This window comes from Antennarius striatus, chromosome 2, assembly GCF_040054535.1.
Source record: "Antennarius striatus isolate MH-2024 chromosome 2, ASM4005453v1, whole genome shotgun sequence".
NCBI classification, from domain to species: domain Eukaryota; kingdom Metazoa; phylum Chordata; class Actinopteri; order Lophiiformes; family Antennariidae; genus Antennarius; species Antennarius striatus.
This window is the reverse complement of record NC_090777.1, coordinates 22,541,253-22,557,309: the sequence shown is the minus strand read 5'-3', so window position 1 is coordinate 22,557,309 and position 16,057 is coordinate 22,541,253. Positions and strand designations below refer to the sequence as shown.

At 43.7% G+C, this 16,057-nt stretch overlaps 1 protein-coding gene across 8 annotated transcripts in view; it reads left to right on the top strand.

Annotated features, from left to right (window-relative positions):
• LOC137605930 (extracellular sulfatase Sulf-2-like) overlaps positions 1 to 16,057 on the top strand; it is a 31,696-nt gene that overhangs the window by 2,473 nt on the left and 13,166 nt on the right. For 4 of the 8 annotated variants that reach the window (XM_068330937.1, XM_068330918.1, XM_068330928.1 and 1 more), the window contains exon 2: positions 4,720 to 4,755. The gene's annotated coding sequence lies outside the window, so the exon portion shown is untranslated. Of the gene's footprint in view, positions 1 to 201; positions 282 to 3,837; positions 3,856 to 4,719; positions 4,756 to 12,361; positions 12,474 to 14,440; positions 14,768 to 16,057 lie in introns of those variants that run through there. The other 4 variants (XM_068330893.1, XM_068330901.1, XM_068330910.1 and 1 more) reach the window with 4 other exon arrangements.

Genomic DNA, 16,057 nt, shown 5'->3' with positions numbered 1-16,057 from the left:
GCAGATAAAGTCATGTCCTGTCTCTGGCTGCCTGGTCACAGGCGGTAATTATGGTCTGCACGGCTGATTATTGATGTTTGTTTATTGAAGAGCTCCTATTGATGACTGATTGACCACTGTGTGTCTGTACATTAGTTGATATTCAGTGTGTGTGTGTGTGTGTGTGTTTGTGTTTCTTGGTAGTAACACAGTTGCCTGAAGCTACCTCTGACCTTTTGACCTTCTGTGGTTCTGGACCTCCAGCGTTGTCAAACTGTCTCTTCGGGTCCAATCAGAACAAGGTCAGCTGATTTCTGACATGTGACTCCCACTGTTTCACCGTCCTGCTGTTGTGACATCAGGGGTTTTAATAGTAATACAAACAAAAGACAAAATTTTAAAAAAGTGTTTTATCTTTGTGTTATTAGCAAAGCAAGTTCAGTTTTCAATAGAGACAGAAAATGAAATAAACATTGTTTGTGACACACAGATAATGATAATAGAAGAACACATACTTATTATTAGTCCCACAATGAGGAAATTCTCTTTTCACTTGACTTTTTTTCCCTATTGGCCTAAAAACACTGAACAGGTCTGTAAACCTTCATTGTGGAGCGATGGTGAAGCTCTGAGCAGCCGTGTGATGGAGGACGTTCAGCTCCATGCTCAAAGTAACCAGGAGGTGAACCAGTACTTCTACAAACCTCCAACAGTAAATAATATCAATGATGGGAAACACAATATTAAAAAAATCAAATATAATAATAACAATAATAAACATAATACTACTACTCTACTTAAACTAGACATAACAATAACATTCATGTTTTTCAGATATATATTCCACTTTTAAAATGGCTCAAATACAATATACTGGTTTTTTTTTTAATATCTCTGCCAAGGTGCTTGTTTGATGGCTGTTTAGTTATTGGTGGGTTAAGTGATGGCTGGTTGGTTGTTGGTTGGTTGGTTCATTCAGTGTTATCCAGTAATCAGGCTGAACTGGCACTAGCAGCCAAGCCAATAGGGGGCGCTAGCACCTGAGCCTCATAAATGTGAAGCATTTTAATCGTCCTTTTCACTTAATTTCATTTGGAAAGAAGGTTACGAGTTTTCTGTTTGAATTACATTAAATCAGATCTGATTGGTGTTCACGCTTCCCCCATCACACAAACACACACATACACACACACACACACACACACTGTAGCAGAATAGATTAAATTGGTAATCGTTACAGGGCGCTGCATTGGAGCGACTGACCTTCAGGCAGGAGGATGGAGGGGTTTAGTTTTAATGAGTGGATTTAAACAGCAGCGGAGGCTAAACTGCTGCAGCATTTATACTGTAGAATATTTATAGATGTATATATAATCTACAGTGTATATACAGATATATAATCTGCTGTTATATCAGAAGAAAAAGATCAAAAACAGCTGAGACAGCAAACCTGTCAGCTGATCTGTTGTCAAAGACGACAATGTTGTCTGAGGAAATGAGACGTGACTGAGTTTACACCTGCTGCTAGATTGTAGTCGAACGTTAAAGAAGTGTGACACTTTCATTCATCGTCGTCATGGGAACCATAGAACCGATGGATCGATGTTGTTACCTGATCACAGATATATGGATTGATTTATTAACGACTCGTTCTTTCGTTCTGCTTTTGATCCTGACAGTGAGAATTTAGGTTCAGGATTAGGTTCAGGATTAGTTTTCATCACACACATACTCACACACACACACACACACACGCACGCACGCACGCACGCACGCACGCACGCACGCACGCACACACACACACACACACACACACACAGTGAGTTCACTGTGCGTGTGTGTGTGTGTGTGCTTATGTGTGTGTGATCAGCCAGCGGTTTAAGAATAAAATGTTTGCATAGATTAGATTATATTTATACAGTGCCTTGTGAAAGTATTGGCCCCCCAAAAAACTTGTTGACATTTTGCCACATTTCAGGCTTCAAACTTAAAGATAACAAACTGAAAATATTTTTCAAGAATCAACAACATGTGAGACACAATCGTGAAGTGGAACCAAATTTATTCCACATTTTATATTGTGTTTACAAATAAAAAACTGAAAAGTAGGATGTGCAAATGTGAGACCAAATGACACACAGGTGCACTCTGTTTGTCATTGTTGTCATTTAGGTCAACATTGGATCATTCAGAAGTCATCAGGGAACGTCTGGAGTCGGTTAGCTGAGCTGAGAGAACAGGAGGTCAATACTTTTGTACATCCTACTTTTTAAGTTTGAAGCCTGAAATGTGGCAACATTTCAAAAAGTTATTGTGGGGGGGGCAATACTTTCGCAGGGGACTGTACATTTTCATTAGGTTTATGTATTTAGATACATGCAAACATATTTGTATATTTAAGTATTATACATGAATATTTAACTATCAGTTGGATTTTTATCTAAGGTGAGTCAAACACTGGGTTCATGTGTGTGTGTGTGTGTGTGTGTGTGTGTGTGTGTGTGTGTGTGTGTGTGTGTGTGTGTGTGTGTGTGTGTGTGTGTGTGTGTGTGTGTGTGTGTGTGTGTGTGTGTGTGTGTGGCCATTAGTTCTGACATGTTGAGTAGAAGCAGAGCAGATCAGACTAACGGGTGACAGCCTGATCGCTCGTTGTCTTCGTTGTCTTTCAACCTGGTTGCGGTTGAGATGACTGTTACCAGGGTCACTAGAGACTGACACCATCCCAAAATACTCCAGCTGAGTACCTGGTCCCTCACCTGTCCTGCGACAGCATGCTGCCGTCATCAGAATTGTTTACCAAAGTCATATTGAACTGTTTGATCTGATCGGGTCTGACCGCTACCAGTCTGATCAATACCAGTCTGATTGGTACTGGTCTGATCATGTCTGTGTTTATATAATATTAAACCACAGGAGTGTTAACAATTCACATCCATCATCCTCATCCTGTCTGAACTCATCTCCCACAAGTGAGGAGATGAGAGGACAGGGAACAAGGGAAGGAGACGAGGAGATGAGAAATAATGGTTGAGAAGCTTTTCACTGAAGCATGAAATGAGAACTGGATTCTTACTGGCAGAAAACAGACACACAGGAACACACAGTCTGAACAGTTACAATTTTGCCCCCCCCCCCCATCTCCATAGGTGCACCAGACAGGTGATGATTTCTAATCACACATCAAATATAGCATCTGAATAATTACAGGAAATATTGAGACCGCGATGGAGCCCCCGCTTCATTTCCCAGACTTATAATGGTGTCATTGCCATAAATTACTCGGTGTCATATATTCCTACAACACTCGAATGCACCATTAATAGAATATAAATATGAGGACAGGTTTAGAAAAGAGGCTGCAACTCTTAAAGGTTATTTAACAGCATCCCAGCTGCAGCCTCGGGTTCAAGGCCTCAACCTGCTGGACCATCTGTGTGGTCTGATTATCCACACACACACACACACACACACACACACGCACACATGCACACGCGCACACACTTGGCCCAAACAGACCACCAACCCAGCTAATTGGAGATGTTGTATCACCTCCCTCGTGGCTCCTGCTCCGTCTTTTTCTTTTCACAGACTGGGAATTGGCACCTCGGAGCGAATCGAGAGAGAAGGCAGAAAGTCATTACTTCATTCAGCAGTGTGTGTGTGTGTGTGTGTGTGTGTGTGTGTGTGTGTGTGTGTGTGTGTGTGTGTGTGTGTGTGTGTGTGTGTGTGTGTGTGCGCGTGTGTGCGAGAGAGATCCTGCCATCAGTATGCCGGTCATGCTTTTCAACAGAGGGAAGGAAATTGCAGAGAGAGAGGATGGGAGAGCAAGGAGAAGGGAGGCGACAGTCCAACATGGAGTTCTTTTGATTACAGATGGTAAATGTGCCTTCAGTCACCTCCTCCTCCTCCTCCTCCTCCTCCTCCTCCTCCCCCTCTTCATCGCTGCCTCGCTCCCTCTCGCTGGAGGGATTTGAGGTGGACGTGAGGAGAATTTCTGACAAACTGAAGCTCCTCTGTTGTTGTGTTTTTATGGCTTCGATGAACTCAGGCTGATGATGATAAAGTCATTTAGGATGAAGATGATTTTTATCCCAGATATACCTCCAATTGTCAACTGTCACTTCCTGTCACGACCCAGAATAGGTTAAAATTCTGTGATGAATCACATGCATCAAGCATTTTTATTCTCGCCACTCACACACATCGTGAGGAAGAGGAGGATGCAGTGTCACGTCTGTCACGTTCTGTAACACAACTCCAAAAACATTTTAGTCTCACAAAAAGAGGCGTCAGGTCACAGCGAACAGGATGTGGCGGGAAGTCAGCTGGTTTTGAGTGATGATGATGATGATGATGAAGATGACATCACAGAACTCTTGTCAGTGATGTCAAGTCGTCCTGAGGAAGCAGTGTCCCCACAGAGGTGCGATGTGTCAGTGAGACGCTGTAATTGGTCAGCACCAGAGGGGACGGGACATCCAATCAGCTCAGCCTCATTAGTGGCTCTGAATTCAGCTTTAAAGAAGCTTCCTCCTCACCTCTCCTCTGTTGAGATCGATTAAATGAATGGTTCTCAGGTGACTGACCTGTATCACAGTCGGGGGATATGATTGGACAGGGCTGGTAGTCAGCAGGTGTATGGGTGTGTCTAGTCCAGCTGGGACCAGTCATGAGTTAATCTGGTACAAACGAATCTAAGCAGAACTTAAAAACTGATAGTGTTTCTATCTTTCTCTGCAGATCTGAAGCCAGCAGGAGACTCGACTCCATCGACAGGTAAATATGCCATCATCAACGTCATCAAACCTCTGCAGGCATTAAGCCACACCCCCTCTTACATTGACTTTTGAAGGTTCTTCCAAACAGCAGATATTTCGAATTTATTTACAGCACCTATCAGGAGCTAAGGCTCTCAATGGTGGAAAAAAGACATCATGTGATTGCTCAAATCCTTTTTACAAGCAGTTATTTATTTCTTGAGATGATTATTTAAAAAATGAATTAAGTAGAAAATAAATGTTGAATAAATATCTAAAATGACATTATATTCAGTCAGAATTTCTATGAACTGCATTGGACATAAATGGTGAGAAGTTTATTACATATAGGAAGTATCATCCAACATGTTACTTTGAGCTGCATACGATCACCTGAGAGGAAGGACGAAAAAGAGGAGGGTCTACAACAGTGTTTAACACACACACTTTTATCATTTTATCACACACTGAGATTTAAAGGAAATAAATCTCAAATTGTTTTCCTGTCAGTTCTTGAAATGTGAAACATCCACAAACTTCAATCAAGCCTGAGATGATGAGTTTTGTTTTGTAGATTTCAGAAAAATGTTTAATCTCCATATATCAGTGTCATAAAGTGTGTGTTGTTGTCGTTGCCCCGGTAACCGGAGCCTCAGTCTCACATTCCTGATTAATGACGCAGGTCCAGCCAATGAAAACACACCAGCTGCAGGCTGATTCACGAATTTGTTCGCTGCAACGCATCGAGTCGGAGCGCAGTCACACGTATGACATCATTGCATCGAATCGTAACAGCGATGCGTTTGGGGATGACCGATTATTTATTATCACTGTACAACCGACTGATGAATTAGCCTGAAGGATCTAAATAACTTGAATTTTTCATTGTGAAAGATTCCATTGATTAAAGTTCAGATTAATTCAGATTAGGTGTCACAGGACTTTGTTAAACAACAAAAAATTTGACAAGGCTGACTTCTTTTTTGGTGTGATCCTAAAGGCATCACAACTGTGTTGAAAAAGGAGACTAATAATAAAACCAAAGGCCGCCCCTGGACCCCACAGTCCTCCTGGGTTCTTAGAACCAGTGTTATATACATCTGTGTAAAGGTCACGGTGAGAATGTGGCCTCCTCGTCCAGCTGAATGGAACCAGCCCGTCGCCTCAGCAGGGTGCATCACATGGCCTCAGGCTCCACTTGGACGTCATCTGGCATGTGTGTCCTCTGCACTGCTGGGTTTTAGCTCATGGTGTTTGAGCGAAGCTGTTTTTGTGGCTGTAGTTGTTCTGCTCATTGAACTGGGCCGTTGGTGTGGAGGAAATGTTCCAGGAAACATGCAGGAATTGGAAACAGTGTAGTGGAAGCTTAACTTTGTGACCAAAGTAATTAGGTTCATCAGTAAACGTTTGTTTTATCAGCACAAATTACTCATTTATTCCTTAGCTTTTTCTGTAACAGGCGAACTAGACTGTAAACAAATGGTGTAATATTCCCAGATTGGGGATCAGCTGGAGTTTTTACTCTTTACTCATCCTGACAGCTGGAATGAATTAAGACACTGATGGACATCAGCTCAGCTGGATGCAGGTGTGCTAACGTTAGCTGCAGCGGCTGCATGGGACATAGCTCGCACTCCCTCAGGTGAGGTGTGTCATCCTTACAGGTGTTTTGTCAGAATTCAGTTGGTATCCTCTAAAATTCCTGAAACATCTGTAATTAACAGGGTTGTTTACTACACATTTGAGTTTGGTAGATGAGATACCTGCATGAAAAAGAACTAAAGCACCAGAGGAGACAGGGCTGAAGGTGAATCCATGAAGAAGGTGAAGCTGGTGTTTGAGTGAGAACCCTGTGACCTCAACAGCTGGTTACATTCCTCCGTGAACTTTTCCCACATGTGTTTCGGATCACAGATCTGGATGAGACAAAGTCACACTGACGTCTTCTTCACTTGTTGTTCGATCTGAAATGTGTGAAATCGTTTTATGTTCTTGTCCCTCGGTGGATTGTTTGAGCAAAATAAGTTGTCAGAAAGGAAGAGAAATCACACGTACGTATGTTGCAAGACTGAGAAGAATTGAGATCAGCACAAAAGACATGATTCATAATATTTATGAAATAAAAACAAGTTCTGATGTAACACAGATGATGTAACGTCCTAGCGTTAGCCAACATCCTTCATTCATCCTAGCGTTAGCCAACATCCTAAATTCATCCCAGTGTTAGCCAACATCGTACGTTCATCCTTTGGCTAGCCGACATCCTACATTCATCCTAGCAGTAGCCAACATCCTACATTCATCCTACCACTTGCTAACATCCTACAAGTCATCCCACCCCTAGTCAGCGTCCTACATTTATCGTACTGTTAGCTTTTATTTTGAATAACGTCAGCAGCTTTTCTGATAGGCCACCGGATGGTGTCAGGGGATCCTAACTTTCATGTTTTGAGTTTTAACGGTGAAACTGAACGGGTTCGCGTTTCGCTGCTGAGACGTCCTGTTTCCCAGGCCTATAGATCAGCTGATGGATGGAGATGTCAGCCCCCCACCTACCTCTGCTACGGGGCAGTAAATCGTCTCCTCATCGGCTCGGAGCCTCCATGGATTTGACGGAGCAGAGGAACAGCAGCGTATCAATATTAAACAGCTGCTGTCAGCTGTGAATCACATGTAGGAGTCGGCAGGAGCCTGCAGGACTCCGTGTCCACCGGTCACCTCCCAGCAGAGCTCTACTGCTCTCCATCAGACTATTTCTGTCTCTGAGTGGGCAGGATGGATGGACTGCCCCAAGCGATGGATGAGGAGAGAGATGGAGGTGGAAGTGGAGGTGGTGGAGGGGGAACAAGAAGAGGAGGGGTGTGTGTTAGTTCTCGTTTTACAGATCGACCTATGTTGCTCTTTGTGCTGCATCTGTTGTGTTTACAGCTGGTAATAAATTAAATGAAATTAATTGGGAGGGAGCGAGTGGTGGGAGTCGGTTCAGAATGAATTTGACTTTACTGCAGTAAAAAAGAATTCTTTAATTGGATGGTTCAGTAATTTATCACAAACAAATGTTCTTACGTACTTTTGATCCCATTAGAAATAAAGAATACACATGATCAGGATAGCCCCGCCCCTCATGGAGATCATGTGACACCTCAATGCCAAACATAGAAACCTGATGAAAGCTTAACTGGACTCCAGATTCCCGACATTACTGGGATGAATGGACATTTTGAGATGCAGACTGGTTTTCGTAAAATCCCAGTGATGTCTCCTAGTGGGCCGTCTCCTAGTGGGGCGTCTGCTTGTGGGACGTCTCCTACTGGCGCGTCTGCTGGTGGGATGTCTGCTGATGGGACATTTGCCGGTGGGACATTTGCTGGTGGAATATTTGCTGAGTGGACGTCTGCTGAGGGTTGCAGCACCTGGTGGTCCTCCTCCTCAGTGGGGTGGTCACGCCTCGGGGCACACAGCTTTCTGGCGTTCTGACTGGTCAGCGGGCGACCAGGTTTAGGTGGAGGACACGTGAGTGGAAGAGGAGGGGGTGCTGGGTGTAACTGATGACCGCTGCCTTCAGCTATTTGTTAGAAGAAAAAAAGATGAATAAATAAGGAAGACAAATGTCCTGTCATCTGCTGAGGACAAACTAAACCTTCCCCCCGGCACTCCTCTGCTGCAGAAGACAGTGAAAGCACAAGGCATTCTGGGTAACTGGTGGACAGACTGCACTGATACAGTGATATTTTCAAAGAACTGTGTGTGTGTGTGTGTGTGTGGGGGGGGGGGGGTTAGGGTGTCTGAACTTCATGTGATTTCAGTGACTTCATCTGTCCAATAATCTATCATTACAGAGGATTATTGATGACATCACCTGCAGCGGTTTTTGTTGCTTGGTGATTCAATCACTTCCTGTTTCCTGCAGATAGTGATGCTAACAATGCTAACAAATATGGTCATAACTACATCTGGCATTTCATCTCCACCTAGTGCTTAGTGTTGACGTGAAGATGTCGACTCCGACTCCGGAGATGTCTCTCTGCTTGTTATCGAGTCCCTGGACTGTGATTGGCCATTAAAGATCACATGCAATTGGTTGCTTTTCAGTTTATTGCAATTTCTGAAATTGGAAGTTGATTGTCAGGTTTTTAACAGTTGAGTTTGAAAACAGGAAACCATCAGCGAATCACAGACGGTTTGGTTTCACCGTTGAGTTCTGAAGAGTGTCTGATGTCGGCCTGTTTGGCCTTAGGCTGCAGAATCATCACAGATATGAGACGAGAGGAAACATGACATGTCGACAAAGATTTATTTGTCAAATAGAAACACGATCAAATATTTCTTTTGCCGACAAACGACCTGGAACCACATGAATTATCTCAAACATATCAGCACTTAATGTAGATTGATATCAGCTGAGTGTCTTGCAGCATGAAAGAATCGTCCCCCAATGCACAAAGCCTTTAGAATGAAACGTCACAGCTGATGAACCCAGTGCCCTTCCCTCTGTTCCCACTGCAGCCTTTAGGGGGCACTAATAGCTTGAGTTGGAAGAAAAAAGAACTATTATTAGTGAAGTTTATTGGTCAAATCTACTGCTTATAACCAATAATAAACAGATCAATACAGTACATCACAAGTTGTTTTCCCCTGAATGACCAGCATGTCATGGTTCTGGTGTTTTATAGTGTCTATTAGTGGTGAAAAGGTTCAGCTGTGCTGTAGCTAACACGCTAACTGATTAGTTCAGGCTGCTGCTGGCAGTCAGGCTGACTGCAGGGGTTCACGGACCCCCGGTGCTGAATGATGCCAGAGGCCCGGTGGGTTACAGCAGCTCTGACCCGCTTTCTCTCAGAGGGTGGAGTTTCTGAGGTACCTCAGTGAGGTGCCCAGCACATCTTGGAATCCAGCCCAGACTTCCTCTTCTTCCCTCTCCTGCTTCAAATGATCAAAAATGACACGTAGCTCAGATTCTTGAATGTAAATGTGAAGAACTCCTGAAAATGTTTTGGATGTTGTATGTTAGGAAAACTCTTACTTAGAGGGAGGAGCTGAGTGGATACCTGTATGTTAGCCCAGGGAAAATATCTCTCACTCCCTGATGGTGGGTCCAGATGATCTGGTCTTGTGTTTTGAGGTGTTGACCAGTCCAGTTTTTCTTCGCCTGCTCTGCTTGAAATTTCAAAACATATTTAAGGGTAAAAATCTGGATGATATGACATGCTGAGATGACTATAGTCAATGGACACACGGTGGAGAGGAGGGTCTTCATGAAGGTGCACCAACTCTGTGTTGAAAAACCACCAGCCCGTTGTTGTTAAATCTTCACCATCACTGTCTGTGGGATGGACTGCCAGGCTTCAACCTACAGACTCCGATGAGGGACATTCCACTCAAACCTGATGCACATTTCAGAGGGGTAATGTCTGATTTCATTGGCTCCTCTAGAGTCTTCAATTTGGACCAAAGAGTCGGTCATTATGTTGGATGTTAACATCCCGTAATGAGGATTGAGGTCCTGACTGGTCGGTCGATTGTCAGCTTTTGGGAGAAAAGATAACACGAAAACACAGACTGACAGACGGATGAGAGGAAATAGCAGCCCTGTTGTTTGCTGGGAGGATGTTTGGTTCACCTCATTATCTCTGTCTGGACTCACAAACAAACCAACAGATGACAGCTGATCAAACAGTGTGTACAAATGAGCGGCTTCTCATTTGCTGCCGTTGTTCATTAAACATCTCGTAACGTGAGGCGTTTACAGATCCGTCTGAGACCTCCTGCTCTGCTCCTCATGGGACCGTCCTGATAGCGTCAGACATGTTGGCTGATATGAGTTATTTCTCATTAGCAATAGGAGCACAGATTGATGCTAGCTCCAAAGCGCCGCCATCGCACACTCAACCATTTAATCAGAGCTGGATGAATGTTTTTGGTTTTTTTATTGTCCCTTATGGAAAAGAGGGAAATTAAAAGAGAGACACGTGATGTTTCAACCTCTCTCTCTCTCTGATTGGCTGGTTGGTTCGTCGGTTGTTGGGTGGATGCAACAGCTAGCTGCTATAGTCTAGCTGACTTGTCAATACATACCAAAAAAAAACCCAGAACACACACTTTCTTACTTTCCTGATAGTTTTACTCGTTTGTGTATTCACTTAGCACATCTCATCAATCTTCAACATTTTGAAATAAATTAAATTTTTGTTGCTTGCAAATGAAAGAAGACAAACACAAACATGTGAGTCGTCCTATGAATTTTTTTTTTTCTGTTGTTTTTGTTATTCTCTGGTGTTTTTTTCTCATCAAACAGCGGAGCAGCAGCAGGAAAGTGTTGTTTAGCCGTCAAGTCGTTTCATTAGCATTTTATTTCATCAGCCAGTTGCTGAGCGAGCTGCAGAGCGCAGCACCTCTCTGGAGGACAAAAGGCTGTCTATCAATCTATCTGTCATCCCTCCATCTGTGTCTCTGCTCATCACTCAGCAGAGCTGTGAGATAAGAGCAGTTCATTAGTCAGATAAGTCATCTCTTACCCGTCTGCTGTCTCTTCCCCATCAAACGTCCTTTCCTAATGATTGGGTACGTTTCAGACCAGACGACCGCAGGTTGGCAAACATCATTGTGATGAGGAAAGTGCAACAGGTAGCAATCATTCAAGAAGCTGTTCCAACTTCTGAAGACGCGAACATGTATTGAATTAGAGCCCGTGATGTGCGAGCGACGCTAATGGTAGTTAGCATTCTATCATCTACAACCATGAATCTTTCCTCTGCGGCTGTTTTGGTAGATTCCATAGATGCAGGGATCGATTATTTAACAATAATTTTATAAAGCAGCTTTTGGAGCGTCCATCGGTTCTCTTCAGGGTTGGGATCTGAATTCCTTTGGGACCATGAGATACCTCACCTCTGGATACGCCTGGGACATCATTGTAGGTAATGTTAGCATACCTCACTTGAGGATACACCTGGGACATCACTGTAGCTGATTAAGCATACTTCACCTGAGGATACACCTGTTGGAACTCTGTTATAGTGTCACATCGCTGCCCTCTACTAATTGCTATTAGTGATTCTTTACTTGTCTGATCTTCGTCAGTTCCCGGTGAAGGAGTTGCTCTGGGAAGAGTTGGAGGAACTGAAAACAGCTCGCTGCTGTTACAACACGATTGATGACTGATGTTTATGGCTGGATTTACAGTAAAACACACAACCCTCACTTCTCTTTGCTGTGAAAATTCTTCTTCTTTTTCTCATCCTAGTCATGAATCTGAGGCGGCATGATAGCGTAGTGGGCAAAGCTGTGGTGTCACAGCAAGACGGTTCCGGGATCGATTCCTTTCATTGCAGAGTCTGTTTGTGTGGGTTCTCTCCGGGTCCTCCGATTTCCTCCCACCTCCAAAAACATGCAGCTTAGGAGAATTGATCACATTAAAATTTTCAGAGAGCAAATTTTTGTCTTTCATGTGGCCCTGCAATGAGCTGGCATCTCATTCGGGGTGTGCCCTGCCTCTTGCCTGTAGCTGGCTAGGATAGGCTCAAGCAGACCTGTGACCCGCAAAGTGGAAAAGCCGCTGTAGACTACAAGAAAATGGATAGATATTCATGAATCCTGTTTTTCCACTTCTGTCGTTATACACTCAGGCGTGGATGGTGGATGTGGACCGGATGTGACAGATGGACATATGAGTGGAAGATGTGGTGGTGAATGAGGTCAAAGGTGACTTATGGAGAGCTGTACAGATGGAGACAGGAGGTGAGGTGTAAATATGGAGGCAGTGGATGTCTGAATGTGTGTCAAAGATGATTCATGTTCTATTCATACATATGTTCTGTACAGATGGGCAGAACTTTCCTTATAGGAACATATGGAACATCTGTTCATGGTCTCACTGTGAGACCATGACCATCCAGCCTCATGAAAATCAGCAAGCGTCCATATCTAATGGGTTTGTCCATCGGCACTGGTACCCCAGAGTAAAGATCCAAATATAGACAAGCCTCAGTTCGGGGATTTAATCAGAATAATCCAAGTGAGGGTCAAAACTGATCGGGGAAAAACATCTTCACTTGTATCAGGCAACGGCAAACTGGATCAGTAAACACTCCAAAGGAGGAAGCAAAGGCAACCAATCCTCAAAGAGCAGAAACACAAGAAAAGACGTGCAGGAAACCAAACACAGATGAGACCAATCAGGGCGTGGCAGACAGATTGAGGCAAGGGAAAACACACAGGAGGCAGGAAGTCTAGAAGGAGTAGGTAGGTGAGTCCTGTCACACACTGGTGATGTCATGAACTGTTTCCTGTTTGGAGGTGATGGTGTTAATCCATCTCTGCAGTGAGTTACTCCGGCCACGTGAGGGCGCTGTTACCTGTACACAGATTTGGGGCGTTCTGGGGCGTTCCCAGGAAACCACTGGTTCTAAAATAGTGATGGCACTCTGAAAATCCATGGCTGTTTCCCAGTAACATCAGTCCACTTCCATACTGGTGAATGTTTCATGGAGGATCCTGTGACCTCCCGTTGTCAGGTGTTCCTGTTGGTGGAAACACTGAAGGCATCGTGTTCTGAGACGTCCTTGATAGGAAACACCAGCCGACTAAAGGTGGAGAGACGTACTTCACTTGTACTGCGTTGCTAACGGTCTTCTCATTAATAAAGCAGCCAAAGAGCGTCAAAGTGACAAGAGGTGTCACTCTGCTCCATCTTCAGCTTCACCATTAATGATTCAGACCAGGATGGGTGAAGAAGGTTCAGTCGGGTCAAGCAGGTCAGCGTCAGGATTTCTCTTCCTCACAGGAGCACAAAGTTCATCCTTCACAATAAGAGTCACAACACTCAATATAGCCCCCCCCTCCAACACGCACACACACACACACGCACGCACGCACGCACGCACACACACACACACACACACACACATACGTTTCTTCCTAACGGAACCGTTTTGGAGCCGATTCGAACCTCTGAAGGTTACTCGTGATAGCTGACGCGTGATAGCTGACACACTTGAGTCTTGAGTTTCATCCAGGGAACCAATGAATACAGGTCCTGGGGGTCGGAAGCTTGCCAGCTTGAATCCGTGCGTGTGGTTCAAACTAAATTAGCCAATCAGAACATATTCCACTGGATCACGTGAAATGTTAATGAAAACTTGACAAAAAGGCTTTTATTAAAAAAAAATTAGACTTAATACTGAATGGTCTTTGATACAATAATAACCACAATAATAATAAGTTACTCTTAAACTAACTACAAGCAAGGTCATGTACAATAACTAATTATGATGAAACAAATGAGGTCATGTGACTCAAGACTAAAAAGGATCGTTAAAATGGATTCAAACTAAAACAAAAAATGGCTGAATGGAAGTCGAGATTAATAAAGAAGATAAAACATGAAGTAATTTTATGGTGAGACAAAAATGATAATAAAATATGACAATGTATCCGGATAGTCATTTTAACATGAGGTGATATCAGTCCTGCACTGCTACTGAAAATAAAGGAAGGAGATGAGAGAGATTTTTATGCTATAAAACATGTAATACACAAAATGTGTTCTATTTCTTAGTTGTCTCCAATTTATGCTATAAAGAGAGAGAGAGAGAGAGAGAGAGAGAGAGAGAGAGAGAGAGAGAGAGAGCAGTGATGGAGAGAGATACGGTAAAGATGATAGAACTAATCAGAGGATAGAAGGGAAGAGGAGCAGGACTGCAGCGGCTCAGCTGTTGTTACAACAGAGCATGAGTCGTCGAGGAGGGGAGAGCTGTTACCGTGGGGATTATTACCACGTCTGTCACCGTGGCAGCAGCCAGCAGGACCTGATATGAAGGTGTCGGTTCGAGACGTGCCTACGAGCAAGGCAGCAGGGTCAGGAGAACCTGGTAGGAAGGAGAGAAAGGCGTAGAGGAGGAGAGAGATCATCAGAGGAGTTAACATCACTCAAGAGGAAACGAAAGAGGAGAATAGGAAGTGAGAGCGTCTCCAGCTGCTGCTGACTTCTAGGATATCAGTCGCCGGTCAAGGAGGACAGACGCTCCGTCTCAGTAAGTGGTTCTGGTTTCTACCTGTACCCAAGTCTGTTCAGATCAGCTGGGTCTCAGTCAGGTCTCAGTTTGTTTGTTTTTATGTCACTGTCAGGAAAGGAAAGTCAAGAAACCAACTTTAATATATTTTAATATAAATGTTTTAGTAGCTGCAGCAGTACAATAGATATAACAAACATGATGAACTTCTGTTGGCCAACTTCAAACTGGCTCCAAGTCTGTTGCATATCTGCTTCATGCTTCATTCAGACTGACTTTAAGCCAGTTTCAATTCAGCTTCAGTTCTGCTTCAGACCGGTTTTCAAGTCAACTTCAGACTGGTTTCAGTCTAACTTCGGTTCAGCGGCAGACTGGCTTCAAGTCGACTTCAGGTCAACTTTAGGCAAGTTTTTGTCCGACTTCACACTGGTTTCAGTATGGCTTCAGACTGGCATTATGTCTCCTTCAAGTTGGCTTCAGACTGGCTTCATGTCTGTCTCAGTCTGGCTTCAATCTGGCTTCAGTGTGACTTCATTCCGGCTTCAGACCGAATTCAGGCCAACTTAAAACCGACTTCAGACGGCATCAGACTTGCTTCAGGCCAGCTTCAGTCATGCTTTAGACTAGCTGACTTGCCAGTTTGATTTTTGAACTACAGATATTCTGTTTTCCTGAAACAGCATTTATTTTGTTGCTGGGGGAACAAACAGGCGACAGCTTCTGTGTTTTTACTTCTCCCTCTGTTATGACGTCGCACCAAAAAGGAGAACCTACCATGGGGGCACAAGGGGTTGCCCCCTTCTTCAAAACCACTGGACAGAAGTTTGTGCTGGACGATGACGATACATTCAGAACGACCATAATCAGACTGGATTTTTCATTTTTCAGTGACAAAAATCTGATTTGAGTTGGATTCACAAAAAATCATCAATGAGTAACTTCAGCTCAGTGCTGTGAATGTAGCCAAGGACACGTTAGCCTAGCGTAGCACAAAGGCTGTTGACGTAATTCTATTTGTTCTCCGGCTCCTTTGAACGAGTGGATTTGATTGGACAGAATCTGATGACGCGGATGTAAGAATGTGACTGGAAGTAAATCCCTGCTGACATGTCTATTGATGATGGGAAATATCAGCTGCCATATTGATCACAAAGACTAAAACATATTGGTGAATGTATTGATATATATGATATTCTCGACATCCACCAGGATAAAATATGAAGCCAATATTGTTACCACGCCAACTATATTATTGCACAGGAAGCAATAATTCAACCTTCGGCTATGTAACCTCTGCTGGCCTCTCTCCCC